Below are 17794 nucleotides of genomic sequence, written 5' to 3'. Positions count from 1 at the left end.
ATTAGAAGGTGGTGGGGGGGGGGTTATAGCTTGCCTAGATAGAGGCTGAGCGCAAGAGGGGAAAGTGCGCAGGTGTGTGGAGACAGCAGGAGGGAGGGAGATGTAAGGGCGTTTGCAGGTCTGGTGGAGGGAACAGAGGGGGTATGGGGAGGTAAGGGCCCAGTAACCAAGTAATGTACAAAGTTCCCCAAGGAAGAATGTTCGAATGGCGGAGTAATCTCTCTCTCTCTAAGTGAATGTATGGAGAATTGTTAGGGATTCAAGGTAATCCCTTATCGGAACTTAGGATGCCTCACACAACTAATTAGCTTGACGACAGCTGTCATCTTGCCGGATGGTTGTCTCGTCTCATCATCGGCTTCCTGCTCCAACGTCAAGCCGGCGCTGCAATGCCTGACGGGTAGCACTAAGTGCTACACTCTTGTGGAGTTCTTTTGTTCCTGGCCGTTAGTTGAGTGCGTGTGAGGGGCCTAAGGGGTGAAGTAGTGAGCGTGAAAAGGTGTATAATTAAAAAAGGTAAGTATAGTCTACTAAGACAACTTTATTAGTGTAGCTAACTGCCTTATTAAAAAATGGGTGAAGGGAGGGGTACCGGGGCTCAAAAACAATGTAGATTGGCCTCGTTCAACCCTCACCAACATGTTTCATGCCCTATAGGCAATTCTTCAGGACCTAATTGTGCTCATAAACTCATGGGATGCCCGATGCGGGCTAAGAAGTGTGCAATATACAACCTGAGGGGTCAGTCACCATGGCAGGAAGGGATCCTGCGTGGAAATCAGACCCTCAGTCCCTAGTTATAGTCTCCACAGACTGTTTTTGTGGGACCTTTGCTTCAAGGAAAAATACCTGGTCAGCGCTGGGTCGTTGCCTCTAAGCACCTACCCCCACACTACGGCATGACTCGGCATGCAGAACAGCTGGCAGAGTTCAGTGGTTCCTGCTACTATTCAGTAGCAGGAACCACTGAACCACTGAACTCTGCCAGCTGTTCTGCGTGCCGAGTCACGCCGTAGTGTGGGGGTAGGTGCTTAGAGGCAACGACCCAGCGCTGACCAGGTATTTTTCCTTGAAGCAAAGGTCCCACAAAAACAGTCTGTGGAGACTATAACTAGGGACTGAGGGTCTGATTTCCACGCAGGATCCCTTCCTGCCATGGTGACTGACCCCTCAGGTTGTATATTGCACACTTCTTAGCCCGCATCGGGCATCCCATGAGTTTATGAGCACAATTAGGTCCTGAAGAATTGCCTATAGGGCATGAAACATGTTGGTGAGGGTTGAACGAGGCCAATCTACATTGTTTTTGAGCCCCGGTACCCCTCCCTTCACCCATTTTTTAATAAGGCAGTTAGCTACACTAATAAAGTTGTCTTAGTAGACTATACTTACCTTTTTTAATTATACACCTTTTCACGCTCACTACTTCACCCCTTAGGCCCCTCACACGCACTCAACTAACGGCCAGGAACAAAAGAACTCCACAAGAGTGTAGCACTTAGTGCTACCCGTCAGGTATTGCAGCGCCGGCTTGACGTTGGAGCAGGAAGCCGATGATGAGACGAGACAACCATCCGGCAAGATGACAGCTGTCGTCAAGCTAATTAGTTGTGTGAGGCATCCTAAGTTCCGATAAGGGATTACCTTGAATCCCTAACAATTCTCCATACATTCACTTAGAGAGAGAGAGATTACTCCGCCATTCGAACATTCTTCCTTGGGGAACTTTGTACATTACTTGGTTACAGGTTTATAGGACACGTACACTGGACCCCCATAAATATTGTCCTTTTTAGGTCCCCCTCTGTTGTTTACGAGGTAAGGGCCCACACTGGAGGAAGTGGGCAGAGCCAGGGGGAAAGTGGGTGTGGCCTTTGACAAATATTTGAGCACCTGGACTTCATATTTTACAAATTAAGCACTGGGAGGATGCATCCCAAATGCAAAAATACCAGTAGCAAAAGGGCAGATTCTAAGAATCTGCCCGTTTGTGACCGTTTTTTGCTTTGATGCATGTGGGCCTTAGAAAATAAGCGATGCATATCTGTAGCGTGGTTTCCTAAGGCTGGCACGGTTATTAATCATGAGCTCTACCTACAGTCTCTACACTGCCGACTCACTGCTCACATGGAAGAAATCCTTCTGGACCCTGATGAGCATCATGTTTAGGAACAGATTCTCCAATGCCATCACTTGACAGGAAATCACCAAATGGCCTGTTTGTACCTTGTTCTACACCTATTAAGATACCAACATGGTCACCCTCATGTCCATGCTTAGTGCTGTTATTTTGAACTTCTAACTTTCTATTACTGCAATATTGTGCCACCCTTCACATGTTACAACTTCTGCAAACAGTTTTTACTACACTCCCTTCATTGACCTTTACTACCTATAATGATCAGAAGAAATCACTTTTGTCTTTTTGCACCATGGCTAGATTTTCATATCTTAACCTACTCACCTACTTCCAGCCAATACTGGTTTAGACTTCATCTCACTGTCAGGGATTTCTTTGAATTTCAGTTGTTTAGGATGGATACTGTCACCTAAATTGCCCATGTCTTTAACCAGAACACCTTTCCTCGTATTCATTAACTTCTTTTCAATCAATCAGGGACAAATCTGTAAAGCAGAAATTCATCCATTTAGTAGTATAAAGAATGATTTGCCAGTGACTGCATGAAGTGTGCTTCACTATGTCCATGGTCTATTTCTGATAGTTTGTGCAGGTGTCTGATTTTTATGGAGAACTAGCCTCACATTTTCTTTTAGATATTGCAAGAATTGAGGGAGGTAAGTACTCACCTGAAATAAAAATCACAATTGTAGTTAGGGTGAACCATCAAGCAATAAACCTGGGCATCACCCCTGCTAGCTATGGCACAGAATGGACAGGCTTAACTTAGAGGCAACGTGTAAAGTATGTATGCAGTACTAACACACTAATAAAGTCAAAATGCAAAACAATAAAAACCCCAAAACGAGTTAAAAAACAGAGTAACATTTAAAAAAACAAAATGACAAACATCCAATAAGGGGAACCGAAGATATGAATGTTTAAAGTTTTAAGTAGAAATAGCATCAAGAATACAAAGTGCCAATGGTTGCATCAGAACAATACCTAGGCACAATTTGACACTGACCACATTTGGGTGCAGGTCAGATACACTATCCTGGTTCGTCCTGGTCAAAGATTTACCTTCTGAATTCAGTCAATTAAGTCCCAATTCACCACAGGAGTGCACTTCTGAAGCTCCCCAGGACCTCAGGGAGGTACTTTGAGACTCAGAGGTTGACAGATAGAAGCCAACAGGACAGTCCTGCCCAGATCCAGCTGCCCTTTGTCAGCTGGGCAGTTGCAGGAAAAATTCTCTTATAGCTTGTTGTGTCCCTTTAGCTTTTACAGGATTTCAGGCTTATGACCCTAGGAGTCCACTTCTTTGTCGTGGGTTCAAGAAAGGGGGTAGGTCCAGTCCTACAGGGTGCTTCTCGGGTTGCAGACAACTGGTTCAGTCGTCTTTTGATCTTCCCCATTCCTCAAAAGTATTCTTAAGTGGGTGTCTGGAGATGCCACAATTATGCCTGGCACAAGCTAGTGGGTGGGAAGGATCCATGGTGACCCTCTAACCAATGAGGTAAAGGTTCCCGGAGTTATCCCTAATCACTTTGGGCATTTTTAAAATGACCGAAGTCTTCAGCCAAACTAAGGGCCCGATTTTGATCATGGTAGATGGCCTGTCCACCGCCAGGGTGACGGAGCAAATTACTCTGTCGCCCTGACCAAGGTATCCACCCGCAAAAAATGTAAATGTTCATCGGACCGGAAGGCATTTAAAGCATTGATATAAACCACCGTCAAGGCTGTTCCTGCCAGTGCAATGTAACTTTGCTGGATGGCTCCGTCAAACATGAAGAAGCCATTCAGCAAAGTTACAATTTTTTAAATTTTTACAAAGAAAATCCCAAATCGCAAGTTCCTTTTTGAAAAGAAAAAAACATGGAGTTTTCTCCCATGACGAGGGGGGCATTGAGCACTTTTGAGTGCCACTTAGTGCCAGGTTTTGCCTGTGGTGACGGACATTCAAAAACAGCTATATGGGTGCCAATAAAAAATAAGGTGGGCGGACATATAGCCAAATCTCTGACTGCCCTAAATCCATCAGATTGGTGGAGACGCTTAATAACAGTCAAGATGAATTAGTATCCGCCATCATCAAACTATGGTCCGCCCAAATCAGATTTGATTGGGCTGACCATAATGTTAGCATGGAGGGAACTCTCACCATTGCTTTTTTTTAATATATTTTTTATTTGAGAATTAATTAACACAGTGTAAAAACATTGACTTCATTATACAGAGAATAATAAATACAATTCATCCAACAGTATACAAAGATAGAAAGAAGCATTAAAATCCGATTAAAATGGAACCTTAAAACATAGAAACCATCGGTATAGACCTCGAGATTATATATTTAAGGGATGAGTATAAAAAAGACCCATTATATACATTATAATACAATTTAATTTAGCTCCACATTAATTCCTCCTACATCCTAATGGTCCTCCAAGCAGCCACGGGCGCCCAAACCTTTAGGCCCATAGCTCGTGTTCTTTTACCCTTGAGCTCACATACAGGGCAGCCTCTAAATTGTGCATACGTAGGAGTCTAGTCAGCCACATCTGGAATGTTGGTGCCCCCGTATCTATCCAAGCGGCTGAGATAAGAATACGGAGCACTGCCACTGAAATAAATACCAGAGCCTCCGTCTCAATATTAAGATCGAGCTTGCTTTCGCATCCTAAAATCATCAGTGTTGGGGATAGATTTATCTTAACCTCTAGCAGCCCCTCCAAGAATGCCTCAATCTCTTTTTTGATCATTTTAAGTTTTTCACACTGATAAAACATATGTATAAGATCAGCTGGACCCTTCAGACATCTAGGGCATCTGTTATCCTCCCTTTTGCCCCAATCGAATAGCTTAGAGGGGGTGTAATATAGATTAAAAAGCATTTTGAAATGTTGCGCTTTAAGATTAGAGGAGCGTAAGAATCTTTTATCCATCTGTAGTGCTCTATCCAGGTCAACATCAGGATCTTACAGTTTTGAGGCCCATGCGGCCTCGGTTTTTTCCATATCATCCTGAATTCCCTCCATAAATGTTCTATATATGCCTTTAATTCTACGACCTCCTCCCATCAAATAGTCCAATATACTACACCTTTTGCCTAGAGTGATACGGGGCCTCTTAGATTTAATTGTATGAACAACTTGAGCATACTTAAAGTCCTGGTTGCCGAGCAGGGTGTACCTCTGTTTAAGGTCTTCTAGGGGTCTAATCTCTTCCCTGGCCATAATATCCCCCAGCGTCAGAATACCCTGTTGCTCCCAGTGTTTCCACCTACCGTCGCTACACAAATTAGGGAATGGCCCCGAATTCCAGAGGGGAGTGTGGGGGTTGAATCTGGGAATTCCCAGGCATTTCTGCACTGCCACCCAAACCCCCCATATACTTTCTATTGTCTTATACCTGGTTTTCTTATAGTACCGTCTCTCCGTCCTTCTCAGTAATACCCCTATTGGCCCCCTACCTAGTATCAATTCATAAATTGAGGGAAAGTCGTCCTGCCCATTGGGGGTATTTGATTAATTTGCCGCAGGATCGAATAGAATTGCCATATGCTTTAGTAGACAGGACCAATGATAATATCTTTGATTGGGCAACCCCAAGCCTCCTCTTTCCTGTGGCAAGGACATACATTTTAAGGATCTTCTGACCTTTCCGTATTGCCACAAAAAATTCATAAATATAGCTTCTATTGATTTGATAAGTTTTTCCTCTATCAGAAAGGGGATAGCCCGAAATGTGTATAACATCTTTGGGAACATAGTCATTTTAATAATGTTGGCACGTCCTACTATTAAAAGATGTAATGTGTCCATCCTTTTTAGATCTGCCTCCATCGATTTCAATAAGGGGGCAAAATTGTCTCTGATGATGTAATCTGGCTGAGCGTTGATCGTTACCCCTAAATACACCACAGAGTCGACAAACCTAGGATCTGATTGGACTATATTTTTGGAGCAGTGCACCTGGGTCTTTTCTTCATTTAAGCAATATCCTGAATGTCTACCAAATGACTTGCTGATGTTAACCACTGCCCGCAGAGCTACATCGGGTTCTACAGAGATAACCGCCAAATCATCGGCATATGCCAAGATTTTGGTTTCAAAACCCTTAGTGACTACCGGTTTAATTACAGGGTTGTCCATTATCTGCTGTATTAAGGGATCTATATAGAGCGCCAACAAGATGGGTGAGCAGGGACACCCCTGCTGTGTCCCTCGTGTAATATAGATCTTCTCAGAGCTTTCACCCATCATTTGGATCTTGGCAACTGGACCCGAATACATCGCCTGGATAGCCTTCCGGAATCTTGGTCCAAACCCCCTTTCTTCCAACACTCCCCACAAATAGTCCCACCTGACACGGTCAAACGCTTTCTCCGCATCGAGGAGGATCATTGCCATCCCCTCTTGCCCAGCAGCATGGATATCAAACAACGTGATCGCCCGGCTTATATGATCCGTGGTGCCCCGGCCCGGAATGAAACCATGCTGCCAGGGAGAAACCAGACCCCCAATGATCCTCCCCAACCTGATTGTCAATATTTTTGCATACATTTTATTATCCGTATTTATAAGGGATATGGGTCTATATGAGCCCGGGTTTTCTTTAGGTTTCCCCTTTTTATGAAACACCACTACATTGGTACTCCTCCACGATTCCGGTATTTTGCCCGTGTTTATAATCCCATTAAAAAAATCGAGGAGCAGTGGGGTTGTTTCCTCTAATACCTTTTTGTATACCTCCAAGGGTATGCCGTCGGGGCCCGCAGGCTTCCCTGTTGCTAGATCTTGTATGGCCCCCGAAAGCTCATCCAGAGTGATGTCCTTTTCAAGGGTTTCTCTGTCTCCCTGAACCAATTGAATTCCTGACTCCCCCCACTCTCCCCTTGGTATCTCTGCAGTTAGTTCCTCCTGATATAGTGATTGATAATATCTTTTAAAAACTTTCAAAATTTCCAACGGTTCCTCATAGCCCCGGCCCTGCTCTACAATACGGGTTACAACATTTTTGGAGGCAACCTGTCTAATACGGAGTGCAAGCGCCCTGCCTGCTTGTTCCCCTGTTTCATAGAGCCTACCTCTCTGCGCTTGGTATTTGGAGGCTGCTTTTTTTGCCAATTGATTCTGTATCTCTGCTTTGATAGACCTTACTCTTTCTAGGCTCTCTGTCCCCTCCCTACCCTGCGAAATATCTTTCCCATGCTGTTCCTCCGCTTCCATCAGTTTGTTCATTAGTTGCTCCCTCTCTTTACTGGTCTTTTTTCCAGATTTGGGCAGTATAGCTGATGGTTTCTCCCCTTAATGCTGCTTTATAACTGTCCCAAACAGTATTCCGTGATGCGCTGTATCGATTTGCGTCAAAAAACGCCTGTGACCAGATCTTAATGTGCTCCACATAGGCATTGTCTGTTAATAGCTTTCTACCAAAGGTCCAGGGCCTGTATGTTTTTAACGCGCCTATTGGACTCCATAATTAGAATCAGAGGATTGTGAACTGACATTATCATTGGCAATTTCCGAATTTTTACCCTACTAAGCTCTGTAGTGGAGATCATAAAATAATCCAATTTGGAATACTTCTGGAATGGATGTGAGAAGTATGTAAACCCAGGGTTTCCCAGTTCGCTATTCCCCCAGACATCACTTAATCCATGTGATTGCATCATTGAACAGACTGCCCGAAGACCCTGTGTTTACGCCCAGCATATACAGTTCGACCCACAAAATCTGCTGCACTATTCATATCCCCACAAACCACCATAGGGGCCAGCCACCCAGTCAACTCCTTTTCCATACAATCAAAAACCTTAGGATCATCCTGATTTGATCCATATATCCCACAGATAGTTATGCCTATATTCATCTCACATATTGCCCATCTACCCATGGTGTCTGCCCTAAACCGTTTTGCCCCTCCCAGACCCACCTTTCCTATGATAGCCACCCCCCTAATAGTTGAAGTCTGAGAGGAGCAAGAAAGGATCTCATAGCCCCTTAGATTTAGCCAATGTTTCTTCCCCCAAGGCAAATGAGTTTCTTGTAGACACAAGATGTCCATCTGTACAGATTTTACAAATTCCTCGAATATTCCTCTATTTTTCCAATCGTTAAGGCCCCCTATATTCAGAGAGCAGATCCTAAGTTTGGACATACTTCTGTCTACATTCTACCTCCTCTTCAGCCCACATAGTTAGCATACTGGGAACATGTTTGATACATAGGTCACGTTTCATCTGTCTGATTATATTTACATCTACATTTGTGTCATAAATTCTCTTTTTTGCATTTCCCCCACCACCAGATTCCCTGCCCTCCCCTACCCCTCCCTCCTTCTACCATCCCACCTCCCCCCCTCTGCCCCCTGAACCCTGCACCCTCCCTCGTGAAGCGCTCAGACTGAGTCTGTGCACGTGATGGATTACAGTAAAAGCAGTGAGATCTACTTTAACGAATACTTCTAAAAAAAATCTTGTTACCCCTTATTACATTCTATTTACAGCAATCAGCCGTACTTTGAACACGCTTACTATACTATACAGTACTAAAGGCAAAAAAGAAGGAAGACAGAAAAAACTAATAATTTTTTTTTTTTTCAGTTTAAGAAGTTTTTATTTTGTTTAAATAAAATTCAATACAAAGGTAATACAATAGTACATTAGAACCAAGATACACAAATGAGGCAAAGAAAAAACTATGAAATAAACGGTTCATTGGAAGAGAATAAAAGAAAAAGAAAGGTAGAGCAATAAGAGAGAGGGATAGTAAGGAAAAAAGAAGAGAGAGAGAAAAGAGAAAAAAGAGAAAAGAAGAAAGAAGAAGAAAGAAGAAGAGAGGGTAGATACAATATATATATAGGCTCAGCTATCAAAGAGGGGGGGATGATGAAAGATAATTGGAGAAGGGGAGCCAAAGAAGATCGGATTTAACTTTAGAAGAGACAGAAGAGGAGGAAGCAATAGCAATCCTATGTTCATCACATTTTATTTCCTTGGTCAAACTCCTCTACTCAGCTCCACGTGCCAGCATTTTTGTCAATAATCAATTTTCTAGATTCTTTCCATTGGGTAGGGGAACGAGGCAAGGGTGTCCCTTATCCCCGTTACTTTTTATACTCTGCCTTGAACCCTTTCTTGAGCGAATTCGGTCTAATCCTCAGATAACTGGTTTTAAAATTTCCTCTGTTGAAACTAAATTATCTGCATATGCTGATGATATTTTAGTGTACATGTCTAACCCTGTCACGTCCCTTCCCCCTTTTCTAGACGAAGTCCGCCTTTACTCCTCAATCTCTGGGTATAAACTCAATTTATCTAAAACTGAAGTACTACCATTAAATTCTATCTGTTACCAATACATGTTTGCCTCTACTGACTTTGCGTGGTGTCCCTCCAAAATTAAATACCTGGGCATTTGGTTCTCCCCTTCCCTTACAGATACTCTTAAAGCCACATTCATGTCCCTTACTCAGAAAGTCCAATCTCTTCTTCAAAGTTGGTCCCTTTATTCTTATCATGGTGGGGGAGACTCGATACCATCAAAATGATGATTACGCCCCATATATTATATACTGTATCAATGCTTCCCATGAAAATTCCAAACATTTATTTTACTCGCTTAAACTCCATTTGTTCCAAATTTTTATGGAACAACAAACACCCTCGCATTGCCTTACATAAGCTTATACATCCTAAATCGGAAGGCGGGGTTCGCTTCCCTAATTTTAAAGTCTACCACTCAGCCTTCCTCATTAAGCAATCCTTTTCTTTAGCTTTTGATTTTCATGACTCCCCGACTCCTAAATGGCTTACCTTTGAACGATCTTTGTTACAAGGTTTTTCATTTCAACATACTGTCTTTATGTCTAACTGTTCGTTTTTATCGAAGCACACAGTGTTAAAATATTCACAAACTTTATTGCACGATATATTTGCTAAGGATTTATCTCCACTCCAATGTTTTTTGTCCTCTTGTGTCTGGTACAACAAATTTCTCAAATATAAGGGCAGGTCTTTCTACTACAAATACTGGAAAGAAAAGGATATTGTTTTTGTGCATCAGTTCTTTGCCAATAATGCCATTATTTCTTTTCCTGAGTTACAAGTTTTATATAACTTACCCTTGTCTTTTCTCAAGGAATATTTGATAATTACTAATGCTATCTCTTCATACTTATCAACCTTTCCTTCCTCTGTCAGTTTACCTACCTTCTCTCCTTCTTCCCCTCTTTATCCTATATTTTCCCTTCAACAACCTAAGGCTGCCCTTTTTATAGAATATTGTCTTCAAATGTTGTGGAGCGGCCTAAATCAGCTACTGAGCTCACTTGGGAATCTGATTTGTCTGTAACTTTATCTGTGGATGAATGGGATGGTATATGGAGCAAATTGTTTAAGACCTCTGTTGCAGCCCGTATTACCCAATCCTTATATTTTATTTACCATAGATCCATTCTCACTCCTCTTAGTATTGCCAAGTTCTCACCTTCTTCTTCTACTTTATGCTGGTCATGTTCTTCGCTCCCTGGTACCCTTAAGCATCAACTTTATGAATGTCCCCCTGTTTTAGCTTTTTAAAACTAATAAATTAACTGCCCAAAGAGTTCAGATATTCCTGCGCTTTAATTTCTGACGCGAAATATTGTGTCCGCCCTTCATTGATTATTTTCAATTGCGCTGGATTTATCAAGTATGCCTGCATTTTTTTCTCCTGGAAAGGCTTGATCATTTGTCGCAGTCTCCAGTGCCTCTCCACCGTCGTATGACAATGGTCTTGCTTTTTCAGCAATGGACTGCCTCAGAACAAAATTACCCAGGAAGATTAAAATCGCCCTGGGTTTATCTCCTTCCTTCGCATTGCGGCGTATTTTGAAGGGAGTGCGATGCGCCCTCTGGATTTCTCCAGACCAACTCCAACTGGATAGCTCAGGGAATGCTTGCTCAAAGAGCTTGATAACATAGGCTCTTACATCCGTCCCTTCTGACCCCTCGGGTATATCCAGGATCCTAAGATTGTTCCTCCTGAGCCTATTCTCCATGTCCTCGAGCTTCCATTGAATATCTGTAACTTGGGCGCAGTGGGACTCGACCTTGCTGGTGGCCGCGGCGACCTCAGCTTCTGTTGAAACCACCCTTTCCTCGAGATTCGACACTCTGTCCCCAACATTAACGCATGCTTTGGACAGTTTTCTCACCACGCCCTGCATCTTCCTCATCGCTGCTTGAGACTTGCGGCTATCCTGACGTGTTTCCTCCCTGTGCGCTATGATTTCCTGATGGATTACCTCAAGCAGCGAGATTTGAGTTGTTTCCAGACTAGGGCAACCCTGTAATGGCATCGGGGATGAATGGTCCCAACTTAAACCCCTTTGAGGTTGTTCCTGCGTTTTTAATAGGGTAATAGATTTTATTGCCGTCGCCGGGAGTTCCTGCTCCGGATCGCTCTCGGATTCCACATTACTATCGCCCATATAGGAGCTGCGTTCGTCTTCCTCCTCTGACCATTCCGCCTCCTCCGACACTGAGTAGAAGCACTCACTAGGGACCTTCTCCCTGTCTATCTCAGGGGCCAAAGTGCTCTTAATACTTTCTGCGTCCGGGGAGCCTGTATTTCCTATAGGAGCTTCAGGGGCATGCGGGAGATGCTGGACCTCTTGATCCGTGGTAAATGTCAAAACCGAGCCACCCTGCTCTTGGGTAGTGGCTCCATCTCCATCTCCCTCCTTACTTTTGGCTTCCACTCTTACAATCGGCTGCCCGCTGTCCGAGCTAGGTGCGCCCCCCAGCGGGTTAACAGTCACTCCGAGGGCTATATGGGCAGCTTCAATTACCGGGGTAGTGTCTATGGTACATTCGCCATGTGGGGGGACTTGACTACCAGCACGAACACCGGCACCAGAGCCAGCTATACCCCCTTTACCAAACCCCTCCACCTCCTGGATGTCCGCATCGTCTCCCATATTCAAAGCCTCAGTTGTTTTAGCTCCCTGCTCCTTACCGCTTTTGGTAAACATCTCCGCGATTGATGCCGTGGCCTGACGGGTCCTGACCGACGTCTGTTTGCTTTTTTTCCCCAACTCCTGTGGGGGCGTCTGCACTTTCAGCGGTATTTCACCCTCTGCTACCGCTGCCGCTATCACGTCATTCCCAGCCTTCTTCTTTGGTGGTGCTTTTGTGCCCGCAATAGCTTTCGGTGCCATAGCCCCTCCTCGCTGTTTCAATCTCCTCTGGCTCTGTGAACTCCGTGCACTGCGTGCACTCCACTTCTTGCTGCTCCCTCTGAGCTCCGCTCTGAGCTCCACTCCCAGCCCTCTCCGACCACTCCGACCACTCCGTCTACCATGAGGTTCCGTGAATTCTGAACCCGTTCCATAAAGGTCATGGTTTCGTTATGAATTTGATATTAGCGAACCGTAACTAGTTAGTGCGGCAAGTATGAGTGTTTTCGTCATGTTAGACTGATGGATTCACTACGTATTTAGGGATTTCATTCTGAACCCTTGGGTTCCATTTTGTGTATGGCAGCCATTTTGTGGTTGCCCTCACATAGGCCGATGACTGTGGCTGAACTAGTCTTTTTAAGTACATGTTCACCTTAGTTCCAGTTCGTGCTGACTCCTGGTTGACTTGAGTGAACTGACCCTGTTGCCTGAAGCTGACCTTGTTAAACCAGTTCCTGTCCTTTAGCTGATCAAGATTAAGGATCAGAGCACAGGACCTCGTAAAATTTTATTGCACACAAATATGCCTTATCCTACTCACACCTGTTTCTGCTCCTTTCTTTATGGTCTATTTACGATGGGGATGTGCCCTTTTTTATTATGGGTTCGTTCAACCTGTCTTAAGAAGAATGTTGGGTTTGACCAATGATTGATCATGGGCCGGGTAACTGAAAAGTGGGTTTTACCGTCATGCGATACTTTGGGTGTGGATACATGTGATTGGACAGTTTGTAAATGTTAGGTATTTGTCTGGAATGTGATTTTTGGCATAAAAAGGGATGACTTGCTTTGTAAAATTGAGCAGTCTCCTGAGAACTCATACCGTGTTGACTTCTAGGACTTCTGTTACTGGCTGCAGCCAATAAATTCGATCTTTGACGCCACCAAGAAGTTTCCGTGTCTCTGTGTTCTAAGACAGGTGATACCCGAAGACTTTGGGCGTGCCCCTGGCGCCGCTGGGTCTTAAAACCCGGTTCTTCAACCAGCACTCACGGAGAGCCAGCAGGAAAGCCCGGACCAAGGCTGCTGCTTGATTGAATCCGCTCGCCGGCCCCCGGAAGAACACCCGACAGGTGAAGGCTGCAAACATCTAATCTTTAGCGCGTTGACACCCGTACGGCTGCTTACACAACGTATTTTCGGGGTTTCCTAAATCATGTCCTCACTGCTTTGCTGAAATCGGCCACCACTATGCGGCCGCCATCTTGCTTCCTCTCCAAATGAATCACTACTGCAACAACCTCTCACCATTGCAGTGGAGTTCCCTGTCTGGTAACATTTAAATTGGGCCTTAAACTTGGGCTCTGAGGGCCAGCGATGTGTATGGTGTGTGTGTTACTATGGTAATTCTAGTGTCCTCCCACATCTAACTCTAAAATCCAGTTTAAGGCAGTCCCTGTGCCCACAACTACTTCAAAGACAGAAGTCTGGTAGAACAAAGCTGAGTTTTTAGTAACTAGACAGGGGATTCACAAGAATTGTTTTAGCATCTTGTCTGCCCTATTTGAATTGTGCTACAAGTGTTATATATAGACCCAGCAGACATGTGGAATAGGCTTTGGCACTGTGATGTCAAAGAGAGGCCTACTTTAACTGGGGCCTATCTGATTGAGGAGGGGGGAGAGTGGGACAAAAGAAAGGTTTTGCCCAAATGTTAGCTGACATTTGCCTGTGACAGGGGAGACCTCTTTGAAGTGCACCCCAAGTGCAATATGAAAATCCCAGCAGACCTGTCAAACAAGATGTGACATTTAAGCAAGATTTGGCACTTTAAGGTCAAAATGGGCCCTCACAGTCCTACCATGCATATCCTGTCAGGTTCAGGTGGGTCTCTGCCCATTCAGGTCAGTCTATTGTTTGCTCCTGGGAGCAAGTTCACACCTCATTCACACCTATTCATATGCTGATTACTGTCTGATGTATTCCTATAGGTACTGTATCGATTCCCCTATTCCTGACCCTGGTCTGGTTAATAATTAACTAGCAGCCATCTAACGGTGCGTAAACCGTTACCTGATTAAGCCACACCACGGCACAGAAGCGCGTTATCTGATTAGGTCATAACACATGCCATCTAATTAGACAAGCGATATTCCTCCAGCCCCTGATAAGGCATACGGAGTTCTCAAAACAAATCAAACCTACAGCGACCTGGGAAATTCCCATAACCATTATTTTGATTTCACCGAGAACTTCAGCAAAAGAATGTGCGAACGAGCCCGTTCATATGACATCCTTATTGACGTATATATGTCCATCCTTACGTCAATCTCGGCACCTTTCAGGTATAAATATTACCGACATTGCCTTAAGCAAACACATGCGGTGGTGACGAGATCGGAGCAGCGAGACGTGCTGAGGAGCCCAGCAGAGAGCGAAGCCCACAGGCGCTGCCCCGCCTTCCTGACGCGCTGAGAACGAGACGCTGCCTTTCTCCTGCTGAGAAATCCAGCTCCGGCGCTTCCGAGCAGCCCTCGCAGGCAGCTGGAATATCAAGACCCGGGATAAGAGATACCAGCCCTCCATCATTCTAGATCTCAGGTACAGAACTGAATAACCCCTTGCAGAGAATTCTCGAATCAGTCCCTTGGCAAACAAACTTAACTTAAACTGCTACTTATCTACTCCCGCCCACGTATTAGGCTTAGGTCAGGTACACTGGGGTAGGCGTGGTTAGAAGCACCAGTTGAGTACGATTAGTCAAATGTATATATGTATGTATATATTTTATCCATTTTAAAGTATCATATGGCTCAGAAACCATATCAATGCTTTTACAGTATTATTTTATAATTCTGTCTTTACTGTATGCACTTTACTTAACTACAAGTATTGCAATAATAGCGATTCATTTCTCTTGTATGAGAAAAGAGACTGATCAATAAATAACATCTTTTATTGAACACGCCCGTCTCTTCCTTTTCTCTACAATCTGGTGAAACTAAGAATGCACTGAACTGACTGAGTAAAATAAGTTGTCTTTTGTTTTCACACGACTCTAGAGATACACTCTTGATTAGGGGAGAGCAAAGTTGTCATGTTCTATGGTTGTCAGAAACTAAATCCCTTCTTGTCTATCCAGGGAGGTTAAAATCCTCCTTGCCTATTCGAGAAAGTTTCTAGTGAACTCTGAGCTAGCTGGCACACACACAAAACTTTAAGTCTAATATCGTCGGTAGAAGACCTAGTTAACCTCTGCCCTAGGTCTATACTATTGAAGATATTATTCCAATGCGCAGAGCCTATTGGGATAATAGGAGCTACACTACATGGCGCCCAAACGTTTGGATAGGCGATAAAACTAACGCAAGACATTAGAGTAACTCAGTCGTGCTTTTTCACACAGACCCCTTTTTTCCCATAATACTCCAAAGACGTCTGGAGTGGGTGAAAGGTCATATCCGCCAAACCTCGCAGGAGGAGACTCCTATGTATGGTTCTTGGTTAATTCAACGTTGAAGGATACACTGTTCCAAAATATTGTGCATCTAATCTTTGTTTCCATAGAAACCTGATCTGCAAATAATAAAATAATCTTCTTGACAATAGTATGTCAGAAACTGAAGAAGAAAGGGAGACAGCTAGAATAGCAGCTGAACTCCTAGTAGCAGACAATACTCTGCTGGAAAATGACCCAGATGCAATACTCATCCCGGTCAACATAAGGAAATCTATAACCCTAAAACTTATAGAAAATGGACTGACACCAAGAGGTGGTACAGTCATATTCGTAATTGAGGCACACGAATATCGGCAGACAGAGGTATTCTATTCATGGATAAACTTTCCAGCAGCAAACGCTGTAACAAAGGATTTTCACTATTACAAAATAGAGGAACCTCCTAGTGAGTACACTCCTTTCGAGGAGGTGGAAATACCACTCAAATTCCAAGAGCACCTGCTCTTGTTTAATGGCGCCCTAAAACATAATAATCACATCACCAGGCTCGGTCCACTAGGTAGACCAGGAGCAACGTGGCCGGTCCTAGCCGGATATACACCACATCCAGACATTAAAGAAATGCCTGCACCAGAGCTTTTAGCACAGCTAAAACAATTAATAAAAATACATAGACAATTAGTCCAATATGTAATGCGGACTTCAACAATCCAACCAGCTATTAAAATTCCACAGCTGACCAATCATCAGGGGAACACAAATAAAATTACACCTCAGAACATACAGTCCTGTCTAGGTAAAGTACCCGCAAAACGGGAACAAATTCCTTTCTGGCTAGCACAAAAAATCACTCAAATAGAGGCGGTGTTTCCAGATACCACCCCTGTTGAGAAACATAGGATTCTGACTATCTGTCTCCCAATGGGAATTGCACCACATGTGGAGGACTGTGACACTTGGGGAACAGTCTTTGCCTCCATTTACACAAAAACACATGGTGTACCATCCATGTCAGCAATACCAGATGTGCTAAAACAGATTCAAGATGAATACGGTCCAGAACCCGCTTTAACTCTCGGTATGAAACTACTGAAAGATTTCAAGCAGGTCTCTGCAATATTATTAGCCAACATAAAGGGAGAAGCAGCAAATGTGGCGATTCGCCAGAGGTTAAAAGAGACAAATATAGCAGACCAACCATCTGAAATTGCCAGAATCATAGAAAAATCCTATGAAGAACTAGGAAGAGATAGTTTGGGTGGAATACCAGTGAAACCCCAACTAGTTGAAAGTCCTGAAAAGGTATTTATAAAAAATAATTTAAACACTCAAAAAAAGAGCTGGGATGGAAATAAACAATCCAATCCTAAAGAAAAAAGATTCCACCCCAGAGGAAGGTCTCCTCGGCGGAGAGAAAGATCTCCTGATCAAGGATGCAAGTCTCCCCAAAGGGAGCCCTCTGTGAAAAAATACAACCTTAGAAATAGGGAAAATATAAAAAAAACCTGATAGATATCAAGATATTGATACACGTCCCTCTCAATCTTTTCAGACTTCCTCGCAGAAATCGGAAAGAAGAGGACGATCAGAACACAGGGAAGAGCACGTCAAGTCCAAAGACAAAGAACCTGCTCATCAGAATAAAAAATTACAATTTCCAAAAAAGAAGGTAGCCAGTATTAAAGTAATCAACAATGCCGAGAATACTGAGGACACAGCTGAAAAACGGAGAATGGGCTCAGACAATGCTAGACAGCGCAGCAGAAGTGAGCATAGCTCGCAAAGTCCTTATGAATCATCTGGAGACAGTGGACACGAATGAATACATTCAGGTGGAAACTGCAGATACCAGAGTTAGCAAACCTCATAAAATATATGAAATAACATTGCGTATAGAAGGGGATAAGACTAGAAAAATAAGGGGTCTATTTTGGGATAATCTCTCCAAGGGCTATGACATCCTTCTAGCTGAACGAGACTGGCCTCCAGAGTTTGTCAGGGAGTGCCCACATGGCGAAGAAATAATTATGCCTGCCTTCTCA

Source organism: Lissotriton helveticus, chromosome 5_1 (assembly GCF_964261635.1).
Source record: "Lissotriton helveticus chromosome 5_1, aLisHel1.1, whole genome shotgun sequence".
NCBI lineage: Eukaryota > Metazoa > Chordata > Amphibia > Caudata > Salamandridae > Lissotriton > Lissotriton helveticus.
This window is presented reverse-complemented; position numbering follows the sequence as displayed.